Raw genomic sequence first — 12,677 nt, forward strand, 5'->3', positions numbered from 1 at the left:
ATGTGTGGCCAGTGGAATAAGAGAATGATTTATGTAGGAAAGGCAACTCCCTGAATCAGATGGGGTATGTGTTTGGGGGCAGATTGAATGAAGCGTAGGAGGCACAGCGACCCAGAGTAAGAAGAACTATAAAAGGTTAAAGTGTGCGTTGCTGCTGTTTGTTGTGTCAGCACTGCTCTTCCTGCTGTCCTCTCTTTTCATCCCTCCAACACACCATGCTCTCTAACCAACCCGCTTAATCTTAGCTCTGTGGTATTATAAGACTAAAGACCGACAGGACACACACGCACAACACACCCCAGGAGTTTAGCAGGTTGTGGACCACCAGCCAAAAAACAGCATATGTGCCTCTCCCCTCCAGATTAATGGGAGCATGTTAATATTACAATCCAGTGGCTGAGGAGGGGATAGGAGTAGCAAGGGGTGGGAGAGGAAAGGTAGAGGGAGAGTGTAAGAGCCTGGCAGACGGACTGAGATTCAGAGGGAAGCACGAGGCAAGAGGATCGAGAGCGTGAACGAGGAGAGGAGGGAGAGAGCAAGTCTTGGAAAGAGACAGAGAGATGGAAGTGTGGAGGCGGGAAAGAAGCGAGGACATAACAACCATAGAAAAATGTGTGTCTGTTTGCTTTATTGCAGTGGCCCCACCTACCCCTCTATCCTGTTAAGGAGGCACGGTCCTGAGGAGGAGGGGTAGGATGGTCGGATCCCCTCCCTCAGCCAGCGACACAGACACACACACTCTCTGTAGCTCATACGCACCCTCTGCTCCGTGAGGGAGCAGTCGCTGAGGAGCTCTGGATAGACCATGCGAGGTTCTGCAGGTGTCCCACCCTTCTCTCAAGACATGGATGCTTCAGGAGGTGCTGTTTGATTTTCTTTTTCTATTCTTTACTGTTCATTCTTATTTAGTTTTCCCTGTTTTTTTTTTTTTCTCTTTCTTGATGTGTGTATATTTCCTCTCCATGTTTTTTTTACTAATCCTTGAGCCTCTGCCGCTCATGCATTTGTGTGAGATCGCATGTGCATTTACGTGAGGCTGAATGCGTGGTTGTGCATTTGTTTACAAGCTCGACTATAGCCGCAGGTCTGACAACTTCAGCAAAGTGGATTCTAGTAGGCACAAGTGTTTCATGGAGATTTTGTTTTATTATCCTGTATCACAGTTTTAAAACGTGTTTCATAGGGCTCGTGGCTTTGGCTGCACGTTACATTATTTCTTGAATTTATTTTTATTGGCACTTTTAAGGGTGGAGGGCAACAAAGCGCATTATGAATGGCCTGTGTACACCCTCTATATGCGTATTCACGATGTTTGGGTCGAGGTTCTGAGTCAAATTAAGTCTAGAAGGGGGAAAAAAATAATTCCACAGCAAAAGAGTAGTTTTTATTTTTCAGTTGCAGCAGTGACGATGTACACTGAATTACACACTGTTGAATTTTGTGTTTTGTTCCATTTCTTTTTTTGTATTTTGGTTAATGATTTTCACAGTCGCATCATTAAATAATTAGTCAAGTTACGTGACGTTGCAAATTTTCTGTTTAATCATCAAAAAGTACATTTGAGTGGCATATAAACACTTAATCGTTCAAAGAGAAAACCCAGTTATGTCATTTATTGGAGAGGAACAAAAAAATGGCTAATAATCCCATAATGACGAGTGCGTGTGTGTGAGGGAGAGCACATGTCTTGTATGTAACGTGGTGTGCTGGCAGACGCCCAATACACCCCTCTGCTGTTCATGCTCGAGATGGAGGCACAGTTAAATGCAATACTCATTTTAAACAATGATTGAAAATATACACGGATAGATTATTTCTCTAAATATGGGGGTTTTTTTTATGGTCACTAGATTAATAAGTTTTAGGTTTGTTTGCTTTTTAAATTTGCATTTTAACATCATTTGTGCTGAGTTTTAGCGTGATTTTACGGAGACGATTAAGGTGGAAGGTTTTCTACAATTTAGCCAAGATTTAATCTAAACAGCATTTTGAATTTTACATATATTTTAACGAATTATGCACGTGGCAGCAAGCGCATACTAATGTAGAAGACCGTTTTTGTTTTTTTTCCCCCCATTTTTAACCAGTGCTAAAGTTTACAGATCAGGCTACTTGTAACAATCATGCTTCTCTGGCAGTTCGTCCAGGTGAGATCATTGCATTGCTGTTTGGTGGCCATTTGTTCAAACAGGCATGACAAATAACCCTCAAATCCATTCTGCAGCTTTGTCCTTTCCACAATAACTCCCCCTCATCTTATACTTTTGCTCTTCCTTTGAGTTAAAACGGCGTTCTCTCCGCCCTTTTTCTTTTTCTTATGCCTAGTATTGACCTGTTAATAGTATTATCTGCAGAGCGTGTGGCAGGGCCAGGGTCACATCCCTCTGGGGTTTGGATGGTCAGCCTTCTGGCCAGAGTTTGGTCAGAGAGTGGCCAATGGGACCTAAGCTGTGGTCATTCTTCAATCTAGCTGCTTCCAAAACAGAGGTCACTCGAGTCAAAGGGTAATAAGTTTAACCCCACGAGGGGTGAGAAGTCAGAGGTCACAAACAAGGCTATAGGGAAAAGGTTTGATTCATCAATCAGTGGCACTCCTGCTTATATCTACGCATATTGATGACTTGCTCGTTCCTACCGATCTCATTTGCATGGCTTGCTAAGCACAAAGGGCAGCTTTTATAATCATACAGACGTGAGCGAAAATAACATACATTTCAGATTTTACGACTCTTTTTAGCTTACGCAATCTAGCTCTGCAAAATAACGAGGGGGGAAGAATTGCAGTATCCTAAATGTTGCCTTTCATCTTTTTTTTTTTATGGTAAACCTGCTCAGGTTGTTTACCCAAAAAAGAAGGAAATGTATTGTCAAGGATTGAAATATGCTATCAATGATTATCTTATTATTAGTTCATTTGTGCCAAAATCACGATGAGGCAATAGTTGAGTTATTTTCCAATATTTATTTGATCTCAATCACTAATGAACCAATTTATCCAACATATAATCATCCATTTTATGGTCCTAGCTCTTTGTGCTGAACTGAGTTACACGGACTAATCAGAAATGGAACATTTATCGATATTTTCATCTGATTTATTTATTTTTTTTCCTTATTCAGAATGATGGTAATAGCTGTTTTATGATCTTATGTGAATGAGCGTAGGCTCATGTGAAGGGGTGTGGCACTTTTTAATGCATTCCCCCATTTTTCCAGCTAGTATGTCTTTGCAGCCTCTCAGATAAGCGCTCAGCCTTCAAACAGGATGTTAACGGGATAATGTAGCGCAATGTGAATGTGACAGTTTCTCAAATTCAGCAGTAGATGAGCAAGTGTATCCCACCTAGTTTGCTGCGCTGATGTTTCAGCATCTTCCAGAGGTCTCCTTTCCCTGGCTGATATTAGCAATGTGTCAGCATTAAGCTGGGCCTGCCTCCTAGGCTGCTGGGGTGGCGACCAGCCCAGCCCAGCCCAGCCCAGCCTGGCCAAAGGCCAGAGCAGACATGTCTTTGCCACAGACAACAGAGATGTGATGAGATCAGGGAACTACAGAAGTATAGTCCTACAGTATGCAGTATTGTTTATCCTTAGATCCACAAAGTATGATAATATATTTAAAGCATATATATATATATATATATATATTTTTTTTTTTTAAAGAATATAATGTTTTCCCCTGTATTCTTCTTTCACCAGACTACCATGATGTGAGAAGCAGAAGATGGCTTAGAGGGCAGTGGATGATTAAGGACGTGAAACAAAGATACCAAGGTGTCAAAGCTAAACGGTATGTCCCTTTGGCAGTTTTAACTCCAATATGTATGACTTTATTTACTTCACGTGCACGTTGCACTTGAGTTGCAGTGCGTGTATGCGAGACAAAGCATGCTGTAGGACATGCGCATGCCATTAAGTGTGTGAATATGAGAGAGATGTACATGTTGCTCAGTCAGCTATTGCACAGACAGAGACTATCAATCACAAATGCACAGTGAGCTGCATTGCTCTCTTGCTGGTCCCTCAAGTACTCTCCCAGGGCCGAAATTACACAGCACTTTACCTGCAACACTGCGTTTTCCAGGACTTTGTCTTAATTCTGCACCATAACTCATGCAATACATTTGTTGTGGTGCATATACACAGTCTGTACAAAGTTGCATACATTATTTCTGACGACTTTTGATGCTGTACATGCAGCACTGTCTTAAAATAGCAGTGAAATATAGTAAACTGAATGAGGAGGCTGCTTCACTGTAACAGCACTACTACAGTCCTTCATTAGCCTCCCAACTGTGCTGCTTCTTGCCTGCTTTTTTTTTTTTTCCTCTCCCATGTACCGTTTTCATGTCTGTTCAGTTACATTTGAGCAGCACATCATTTTTGTTCTTCTCTTGAATTCTTTTATCGATATGCACATTGTACGTTGCCTTCCAACTCTAACTTTAACCACTTTAACTTTTATTCTGTGGTATTTATCACAAGACATCTAAATTACCTGTTTTTAATCTTTGACAAACCAGAAATAATTTCCTATTTTATTAAACAAAGCAATAATCAAACTAAATACTGCTCTATTGTAAGGAGAAAAGCTTTTTCTATTTGATAGATGAGCGAAGAATTCAGAAGCGTAAGTTGAAGGCTCTATACATTTTATTGGTGAGATTTATCGAGAAGGCATGCAGGTGGACCTGTTATTATTGTGATAAAGCAGGTGATCACGGTCTACTATTTCAGACATAGTTTGACTATGTGAAAGGTTCACCTCTCATTTACCCCCTCAGCTACAGCAGCAGTTTTAACAACACACCTGGGGGGAGGTACACCATAGACAAATACTTATTTTGGGTTAAAGATTTTACCAAATTCCTAAAACAACACAGCAAGTTAACTGTTTCTCTGCTATTGTGGATACAATCTTTTATATTCCATTTCAGCCACATGGTCAAAGTAACCGAGGTATTTCAAAGTATTATGATTATTATTATGTTGATTCAAACACCTACGGCTGTTTTTCTTTTTTCTTCTCCGGTTGAACGTAAAAAGAAACCTGTCCGCTGATGAGGTTTTACTGAAGTAGTACAGTGCCCAAACTGAGAAATGCTCTTTATAAAGGTCACACGTTACTGCTTGTTGTGATGTGGAAAATAAAGCATCTGATAATTGCCTGTGAAACATGAACTTAATTTGAATGTTTTGTCAATAGTTTCAGTTGTTGAGATTGAGAATAGACATTAGAGGAAATCTAAAATAACCCCTCAGTCTCATTCATGAACCTTTAAAACTAGAAGCTTCAGGCAGTGATTTTGCCAAAAATCTATAATGTAGTAGTTCAGTTCAATTAAAGATGTGCTTTGATGAGCAAACTGATAAAATGTGATGCTGTTTTTGTGTGTTCGTTTGTGTATTTTACATTTCAGCTCATTGATTCCTCGCGAGAGAAACATCTTTTCTTATAGTCATTGTGTTAATGCAGCGTTCATAAATGTAACTTTGATCTACATATCGGCCGTGTTACAATGTACTGATGTAGACTGTAACTTTATTTCATGTTCGCATTCAGTTTGTATTCATGACAGATGTTGTGCTCTGTGGTTCTTTCATCAGTTCTTCTGGTTACCTTTCCGTTACCTATAAAGCGGAATTGTTTTACAAAGTACACTTTTCTTCATTTGGGGTTGCAGACGCTCATATTTTGAGTGTAATTCTTTTGACAAAGACAGAACACAGTGTTTAAGGTTAAGAATTTCCTATTGTTTTTTTGTAAATGTGAGGCCAGAGTTATCATATAGTTAAAATTGATCTTTTAAACTTTATTACATATGAACAATAGGTTAAATGTTTAAGCGTACAAGAAAGTGGATCATAAATAAATCTGAGAATTAATGCATATGTTATGAGAAAAATAGCCACCGGAAGGAACCGCTTTAACATCACTGGAAGTGTCCAGGTCTGTGTTTCAGAACAAAGGGATGATAACCTTTTAGAAGATGTTGCCTTCTAATGAATTGTAATGCTGTATTTGGGTAAGAAGGAAAGTTGACAAGATTGTGAGGTGTCTTTGAGAGCTGGCATCGTTTGTTATATAAAGGAGATGAATAGAGACCTTGAAATGACCAGAGGACCATAGCAGAACACTTCCTGGGAAAAGGCCAGTCCTTCAATGGACCGATTGACTCCCCGCTCATTTACATGAGACATAAATTCACATTTTAAATGGCTGAAAATTGCTCGCGCGGCTGATACACTGGGGCATATGAAATTATAATTGTAGTCAGCCATGTGTGCATGGGGCATGAAGTGATATAAGATTGAAGAGATGTGAGGGCGAATTATGCATCCAATAACTAAGATGGGATGTAAATATGGTCAGGACAGTCTGTAGTCCAATGTGCCACTGGTCCATTTCATGTGAGACTGCAGTGCAGGGGCTAAATGGCAGCCAGTCTTATATGCAGTGACTAGCAAATTTAAGGTGGTTTCCGTTGTACAATGCAGAAGCGTTTCACATGGAATTACTATGAGTGATTGGTCTAAACGCTTGTAAGATTGATTGGACAGCAGCAAAATATGTTTTTATTGATTAATATGCTCATTATCCTATTGATTTTAAAAAAAAAAAAAAAAAAAAAACACATGGTCATAACATTTAGTTTTTTTCGGTACAACAGTCCATAACCCAGAAACATTTGTTTTGAAGTCAAAAGGCACCAAAGCCTCACACAACCATTCCTAAATAAAACACGTGTTTTATTTAGGAGTGGCTAAAAGAATGATCTGCCATATAGTTGCCATGTTTTCTTTGACTGTCTGATGGCATATTTGACCAATTGTTAACGCTAGAATTGGTCTTTCTGATCAAGATATGGACACTTGATTCTGTGAGGGACATTGTATGTTTAAGGAAAAGAAAATGATGATTTGGCAGCATTCATTGAGGGAAATGTATCAGAAGACCAACAAAATGAATTGATTATAGATTAAAGATGTTCTTTTCATACACTGCTCGTTTGTGTTTATATGACCTTAGTTGTTAATTATTTGGGATATGGCTGTTCAGTAACAGCTCCAACTGTTCCACTTTTGTTTGTCTTACTATGCCAGACTTCATTGAGCCCCCTTATCCTTTTCTCCCTCTTTTTCTCATTTTCTTGGTGCAGTTTTTTTTTTCTTTCACCTTTACAGAGGGGTTCCTAACGGAAAAGCAGGGACAAATACACATGTCACATCAGTTCATGAAGATCTTAATTGTTTTTAGCCACTGGGCAACTCTAAGAGGTCTATGGGTTGCCTCTGTTTCTCAGCATGGCTCCTCAGACACAAATGTAATGCACATACTCTGACACAGCTCTCGCACACCATGCTCTACTTTGACGCACTTTACCAACCTCATATTTTGCTTGTGTAACAGCATTTCTCAGTGATTCTGAGTGTCATTACATTTTAGTCATTTAGTCCAAAATGGATTCAATCAACAAACAGACAATATGGCTCACCAGGAGGCCCCTTACAGACCTATTTCATAATTTCAGTTGTTCTGTCTATTGTGTTAGCCTCCTTTGATAAATTTACCTCCAGCTGATACAATGCGTCAGTCTTTTTGTTAGAGGAGGACAATTGCTTGTACTGGGACTGTCCAGAGCCTTAATGAAGTGCTAAAGCGCACACATCGGCTACAGGGCACAGAGGTTGGGTTTTTATCCTTAACGTTAGATGACAGCTAACGGAGCAGACAGCAGTCTGAAAGGAGGAGAGCCAAAGTTCACATGGTGATATTATTTTATTGTTCGGTGCTGGATGTGGAAGTTGGTAACGCGTAAAACAAAACCGTTCAGAATTAGAACTGGCGAGTCATACTGAAGGAAACAATAGTGGCCGTCTGTAAGACTAATAATGTGTGACATGACTCAACATGAGGTAGAATACGTTGCTGTTCCATTTCTTTAAAAAGTGACCACAAGTGGTAAAATGTGGAGGTTTTGTAGCTTTTCTCTAGCTGTTACTTATTTTGTGCGGACATACTTTTTAGTGGCAATAGTAGAACAGAGGAAAAGTCAGGGGTCATCACTATAAATTTAGATTGACCGTGTCTTTAGCATTTTTTTTTTTTTTTTCATCTCTGCCTCCTCCCTCAGTGCTTTGACTGTTGAGCTTTTCATATTCAAGTTCAGCCACACAGCAGAGCTACTAGATGCCTGTGAGCTGAGCTGCAGGTGCACAGAGAGAGGAAGTACAACAGAAGATCATCTTACTTTACAAAAATCTGTTTTTTTTTTTTGTTTTTTTTTTTTACAGCAAAAAAAAAAGTAAAGACGTTCATAAGTTCAACTGAAGTCTCCACAGACAGATGTTGTGGTGACAAATTATAGAATACATTTTTTTTTGTTTCTTTTTTAAAAGTACATGGGCAAGAACTATTCTTTGCCAAGCATTTAGCCTGGACAGTCTAAAACATTTTAGTGAGAAGCAAGCCTGTAGTTTGGTTAAGATTCTCTTGTATTCTGTCCTAATGGCAGTTGCATGATTTTATGCTAAACTGTTAGGGGACAGGTTGGGGGGCCTCATGATGTTGGGACAGATGGCATTTAGCTCTAGCTGTGCCGAGCTCAGTGGGACCCAAAGCTTAAGAGGTTAGGCCTGTCAAAACCACTCTGTTCATTCACTGCCTAACAAAGTGTGGACTGTCAGCCTGTTCCGTTTAATAAACTTAAGATTTTTCTTTTGTCAACGCCTGAGCAACACTTTGCAACTCGATGACCTGAATATCCCAACATACATCCAGGCTCAAAGGAAAAGAAATGCACCTCTGGCAAAAGACTTGCTAAAATATGTGGACGTATGTCTGCTTTGCTTGGTTAAACAGCAGAAGTTGTTGGTGTTTTATTATTTGAACGTAATAAAGTTTGTGGGAAAGGGCTTTTCAGCATCATACATGCATATGACTATATTACTTGTAGAGTTATGTGTCCTGTGGAAATCCTGGGGGGGTGGGGGGATAACTTAATATTTTCATTCACCATTTCAGCAAACTGCAGCATAGAGCAGATTTTTCTTTTTCCCTCTGTTTTATTCATTCTTGTATTTATTTTAGTTAATCCTACATATCTTTTTCTGCCCTTTGAACCAAATCCACACAGTATGTGATGAAAAATTCAGTTTCACTTTTCACCACAAGAGGGAGACAAAGCTCAATATGAGGAGTCATTTTTCACCACACTTTACATCTCCCCCACAGAACCACACCACTAATGTGTACCCAGAACACCTGAAGCACAACAGAATCTTGAATTTGTCAGAACAACTAGAACCTATGTAGTCGTGAAGAATTGTTTTGGGATTTTGTTTAATTTGCTCACCTCACTCTTCCATCTCTATTTATTTCAGTGTTTGTTGGGGTCAAAGGCTGAAGGCTGGTGAGTGTTGACCTAAGCGGGATCCCTGGATGACATCTGACCTAACTGGATGTGTGGTTGACCCTCGAGGATACAGCCCAACAATGGGAGGCACGAGCCATGGCCTTATCACCATGGTAACACAAGACCTTTAGGGAAATGGTAGGGAGGGGGTCAAAGCTCTCTTTATCCTGATTGTTGTAAGCCATCTGCTGTCAATTGACTCTTATAGATATGACACACACCCACCACAGAACAGCATGTATGCGTGTGTGTTAGATGGGGAATGAGTGAGAAATCTTAGGGCTGATTGAGTAATCTCTGCAGGCAACTGTGATGGTGCTTTTTATTCTCACAATCACCTGGAGAGATTCTGCAGTTTGTCTGATATGCCTCGAACTAAATAAAACTAACCCCTAAAATCTGCTGGTGTTTCATCTTTACTTTGTCACAAACAGTAAAGTATGAAGAATGATGAGCCATCTTCTCTGGAGTACGTTAGTCGGAGACCACGTTGTTTAGCTAAGGTTGTCTGCCCACCTGAACCTTTAAGGTAACGACCATTGCACAATAGAAGAGATGTTTCAGTTAATCTTTTTATGCCTGACTGTTCAAATTTAAAACATTTAGTGACTGGTCAAAAGAAGAAGAAAAACGGTCGATCGCACCTTTAATAAAGGCCAACAGGTGCGGTCCACCTGGAAGAAAACAGGTTTCAAACTTTCTTCTCTGCTTCTTTGATCTCTGAAAGCTGCACAGACAACTACAGCCAGCCCAGTGGTACAAGTTTCATACACCAAATATTTCTCTTCAGATTCTGTGTAAAGTAATATTTGCCACATTGCCTTTTTTCTTTTTTCTTTTTTTCTTTATTATTTCCCCCCTGGCCTCTCACCAGAGTCCCCTTCCCACTCTAACCCCTCCTCCACCTCTGATTTCCCTGTCTCATCCTCTTCTCCTTGTGTTCTGCTGTGTTTTGGTGAAATCTCAGCTGGCAACTGTGAGTCGTTCACTAGCTGCTCTCACAATGGCCTCTGGGATTATGCTAAACACGGCGCCTCGGCTGCTCTCCACATCGACCGGCGTCAACTATGCCCTTTGGAGCACACAGGAAAGAGATGGAGGATTCTCAATGAAGATGTCACTACAATTACACAAGCACGTTTCACAGGCACCCTCTGTGTCTGCTCTTCCTTCTCTCACATCCCCCTTTCCTACTTTTTTTTCTAAATTTCTTTTCGACACTCTTTTGAAGTGCAGCCTCATCTCTTGCAGCTCTTTCATAATGCATGCCCATTTTGAATTTGCATGAATTCACTATCCAGATGCTTCTGCTGCCATCTTGACTTACGGTGATGTGGACTGTACAGTAATGGCTATTGTATTGTTGCAGGATGAAAAGAATATTAATATCTTGTTTGTATGAATTTGGGTTATTTTTGTATTAATCCTCTAACCTCTAACCACATGGTGCAGATGGACCAAAATATGCTTGAAGTTGTTCACCTTCTGTTAACATGATGTTGGGACGAAGTAAGAGCTTTCTGATGTGGATGATACTGCATCAGGAACTGATTGGCTGATGCTTAATTGCCAGCAGTACCTGATGCATAACCGTCAGCATCGAAAGAAACATCACAGAATACTTTTATCCTCTTCATGAATGTATTAGCCTCTAGTGTGTATATATATATATATTTTTTTCCTCTAAAGAATATTTAAACTGTGATCATAAACTTTTTCTTGGCAATATTCATCTTACCGCGTGGTTGCCCCAGTATGAATGTGTGTGTACGTGTATATTAGTCACCACTGTGGGCTGGGGTATTAGGTAATAATGATCACTGAGATGTTATGAAACTCAGAATGGTACTTATGTTAAACTGTGGTTCAATCCATCACTCTGACATTTAAATGTATGTTTGTGCTGTCTGGTGTATCGTGTTCCCCACATGTTCACTGAGGTCCAAATGGGAATCATGGGTCACTTGAGGTCATGCTTTAGCATGTTTTCCTTGAAAAAGGGACTTTATTTTATGCATAAACACTGTTTCAGTGTATGTTAGTGAGCTTTTTGTAAATTTAATGTCAGAATGATCATCTGTATAGACTTTAGTAAGTTCATGCAGAGACTTTTTCACACTTGAAATTATGCACCCATGAGGACACACCCACCTCAGGGTTTCTGTCGAATTTGGTTCCAGCGAGGAATAGGACCAAGGGGAATGTTCTCTAATCGTATTATCAGCGTTGGATAAAATCTTCTCTAATCTCAATTGTTTTAAAATTGCTTTGATGAATCGTGTGCTTTATTTCAGTGTCTCTGCTTTCTCGTGCATGTTTTTATTTAACTTGCGAAGTAAAATAAACTTTAAGTGAAGAGTAAAGCATTTTGCACATTGATTTATTTTTATTTTTTTTCGATCATCCATATTTGTGCAGATACTTTAATGTGTAAAAGAAGGTAGGCTGTATCTTTTTTTTTTCAAGTCCAAGGTTTTCAGGACATAATAAATTAACCTGGTCTTCACCCAATCTTAAGATGATTGAAAGACAACCTCAGATGAAAACAACATATGACACATTGCACTGTGACATTATTTAACAAAAATGAAGCCAAAATGCAGAAGAAGTGTGGAAAACTAGGTTTCATTGCTTCATTTCATTAAGTTTTGCAGTCATTTGGGCATGCTCTGCTTTCTGCTAGTCCCACCACAGCATTTCATTCAGATTGAGGTCTGGGTTTTGATTGGATCATTGCAACACCTTGAGTATTTAGTTATTGTTGTTTTTATTCAGACATCCTTTAAGAACTGTAATGCCCAGCTACATATAGCCTTATCAAGGAAAGAGTGTGAACTTACTTTCCCACACGACTACATACTTATACACTCTGTAGTTTGTTCACAGGCCTCATACAGTCTGTGTTGGCCAGTTCAGACGATATGCGACAGGATTACAAGCTTAGTTAGTGATTACAAGTTGAACACTCGCATTAAAGTATATCGCTTCATCCAGAATCCACCTGCTATCTTGTCCACGTCGTCTGGGGAGAGGTCAGATGGTCATGGAGGTGGTGCCAAGTCTTACAAACCATTTATATCAGCAAGCTGCTGGCGCGCGCGCGCACACACACACACAAACATGGAAGCACTTGCAGTCTCTTCACCCATGAGAAATACAGTAAGCCTTGCCAATTCCGGCAGATGTTCCTTAAGCGTAAGCATCTTGTAAACACCGTGAAATGTATTGGAGGCTAATGTAGTGGTCGCTGACAGAGGTCTTCAA

The 12,677-nt window shown here is 39.8% G+C and overlaps 1 long non-coding RNA gene across 1 annotated transcript; it reads left to right on the plus strand.

Moving 5' to 3' along the window:
* The first annotated feature begins 774 nt into the window (after window positions 1–774).
* Window positions 775–9,656, plus strand: LOC142399816 (uncharacterized). Its single transcript, XR_012772887.1, has 3 exons — window positions 775–860; window positions 3,697–3,787; window positions 9,382–9,656. It is a non-coding gene; the product is annotated as an uncharacterized LOC142399816 (long non-coding RNA).
* The last annotated feature ends 3,021 nt before the right edge of the window (window positions 9,657–12,677 follow it).

Source organism: Odontesthes bonariensis, chromosome 2 (genome assembly GCF_027942865.1).
Source record: "Odontesthes bonariensis isolate fOdoBon6 chromosome 2, fOdoBon6.hap1, whole genome shotgun sequence".
Taxonomy (NCBI): domain Eukaryota; kingdom Metazoa; phylum Chordata; class Actinopteri; order Atheriniformes; family Atherinopsidae; genus Odontesthes; species Odontesthes bonariensis.